This window comes from Pinus tabuliformis, chromosome J, assembly GCF_031772625.1.
Source record: "Pinus tabuliformis cultivar Carrire ecotype Pingquan chromosome J, CPIR1, whole genome shotgun sequence".
NCBI lineage: Eukaryota > Viridiplantae > Streptophyta > Pinopsida > Pinales > Pinaceae > Pinus > Pinus tabuliformis.
The window spans coordinates 1,072,303,602-1,072,306,376 of record NC_142295.1 but is presented as its reverse complement, the minus strand read 5'-3'; the positions used below and the strand labels follow the sequence as shown (position 1 = coordinate 1,072,306,376).

General features: G+C 42.7%; 1 pseudogene; it reads left to right on the top strand.

Moving 5' to 3' along the window:
* Window positions 1–566: 566 nt before the first annotated feature.
* LOC149230656 (putative sugar phosphate/phosphate translocator At1g12500 pseudogene) lies at window positions 567–1,519 on the top strand (annotated as a pseudogene).
* The last annotated feature ends 1,256 nt before the right edge of the window (window positions 1,520–2,775 follow it).

Here is a 2,775-nt window from a genome sequence, read left to right as displayed (position 1 = left end):
ACCTATTGCATGAATCTAGTCTAAGCATTGCATGAACGAATGGAATGGTGAAATTAAGCCATGAATGTAGCAAGACACCCAGTTCTCTAGTACTCACGAGAAAATCACGCAGCATGCGTGGATAGTCATTCACGTGGAAGATGAGAAACACAGGCAATGGAAGATTTGTTGAACTTCAGTGCACAGGGCATCAATTGATTAACAAATAGAAGAAGACAGGCAGTTCATGATAGCACAGCAGTTCATATGGGCCAGCACACGTTTTTGCCACCTCACTCCACCAAAAATCACACAGAATTAATGAGCGCTCAGCCGAAACTCATAGACTACTGTTAACTTGCACTTGCATCATGTTCAACTGAAGTATACATCCTCTGCTTCCTCAAAATGATTAACCTATCATCCTTTGCTGATTGTTTTGGCCTGTTCAAAATTCTCCAGCATACCAAGATTGTGCAGAGGCGCAGAGACATCTACATCTGTTTTGGGTCCATCTGAGTCCTACGCAGTATAGACAAGTACCCAGACGATGCTCAGGTCTGGAAACCAATTGGGTCTTCCGAATATTGATCAGATCTGATTTTTCAAGCCCTCTTCAGCTATGGCCGAAACACAAACATGGACGAGGCGGGGCAGTAATCCAAAGCTTGAACAAGAAGTTATTGACATACCTCCAACTCCAACAGGAGAAGGAAAATATGGTGCATTTCTTGTGTCCCAGACTATTACAACAGCTCTCATTATTGCAGCTTGGTACTCTTCCAATATTGGTGTGCTATTGCTTAACAGATGCCTACTTAGTTTTTTTGGATGCAGATACCCAATATTCCTCACAATGTTGCACATGTGTGCCTGTTCATTTTATGGTTTTCTGGCAATTTCATGGTTAGAGATTGTACCAATGCATTTCATCGTCTCCAGGAGACAGTTTCTTGAGATATTGGCACTGAGCTTCATTTTCTCCTTCTCGGTTGTTTGTGGCAATATTTCTCTGCGCTATTTGCCAGTCTCCTTCAATCAAGCTATTGGGGCAACAACTCCCTTCTTCACAGCAATATTTTGCGTTTATAATAACATGTAAGAGGGAGTCTTCTGTGGTTTATGTGGCCTTGGTACCTGTGGTATTTGGCATTGTTATTGCAAGCAACAGTGAGCCATCATTCCACCTTTTGGCTTTTTGGTTTGCCTAGGATCAACTGCTACCAGAGCATTGAAGTCAGTTGTTCAGGGGCTCCTGCTTACCTCGGAGGCAGAGAAGCTTCACTCTATGAATTTGCTCATGTACATGGCACCAATTGCTGCGCTGTTATTGCTCCCTGTTACTCTTTTTGTGGAGGGTAATGTATTAGCTATTGCTATTGAAAATGCCAGAGAAAACACCTTTATCTTATTCCTGTTGCTTGGAAACATGACCATGGCTTATCTTGTGAATTTAACAAACTTCCTTGTTACAAAACATATGAGTGCCCTCACGTTGCAGGTTTTAGGAAATGCCAAGGCCACCATTTCTTCCATATGATTGCATATACTTGCACACTCATAACAAGGCTGAGAATTCACTAGGAAAAGCAGCAGGTAGTGGGAAGAAGAAAAGAAGCATGGTTTCATGATAGGAAGAGGAATGAGGGAAAAGGACAAGTTGTTGAGGCCAAAGCAGGGGGTGGTAAAATAACACAATTGCCAAGGGAGAAGCGGTTGCAAGCACGAGCAGAGAAGACTGAAAAAGGCCAAACAAGTAGGGACACACCCAAGGCAGCCACAGCACAGTTCAAGGAGAAGGCACCCCCAGCCAAGCAAGCAAAATCAGACTGTTTCTACAGGAAGCCAGCGAACTGTTTCTACAGGAAGTTTTAAAAGAGGGAAGCCAAAGGAGGAATCGGCCGAGATGTTAGCCAAAGAAGCCACCAGGGCTATCAAAGACGAGGAGAGAGATTGGTTGCTCAGAGGATGAGCAACACTTTCAGTAGGGGGTGATGATGAGCCCCAAAAATGGACAATTATTTGAGCTCATTCAACCTCCTAATTTGACTTAATCCACCATTCTCATTAGTTTATTGCATGTTTTTTATTATATTTATGTTAATAGAGTGAATTTGGTTAGTCATTATGCCAACAAGTCTAATGGGTGCTTTGTGTAGCCTTTTGGTCAACTTGGAGACAAAATTGAAGGTCTTAATGAGGACTTGGCAGCCAAATTCGTGGGAGAACAAGCTAGAGGATTTGTAGGAAGGTGTCCCCTTCATTTATGGGCCCTTACCTCGAATTCTCCACCATCAGCTTGGAGTTCAAGGGCCACCGAATCAATCAGCACAAGGGAAGCCAAGCAAGTCAAGTAGGACTGCTGTTAACTCCAAGTTTTGGGCAGCCGAGTCCCTAAAGTTTAGGAGGACTGTTGGGTCCTCAATTTGTATAAATAAGAAGGCTTAGGGCCTCATTTTGGTTAGCCAGTGTAGCCAGTGGATGTTAGCTAGTTAGCTAGTAGATAGTAGCTAGTGGTTAGTCATTTTGCAGCCATTAGTTAGCTAGTTTGTAGTTCGATTTTTATGCAATAGATTAGCTTTGCTTTCAGCTCATTTTCAAGTCCTTCTTGTGGACAGTTTTGATGTAACTCTTCATTTCTTGATCAATAAAGATGAATCCAGCTTTGCACCAGCTCTAAATCTCTCTTAGGAGGCTGTAGCTCTTGGGGTTGGGCCCATCTCAAGCGCCCAGTACCTCCTTCGTTTATCTTTATGTGTTTGTTGCGTTCTTAAAATAAAATCTGCTATTTAGATT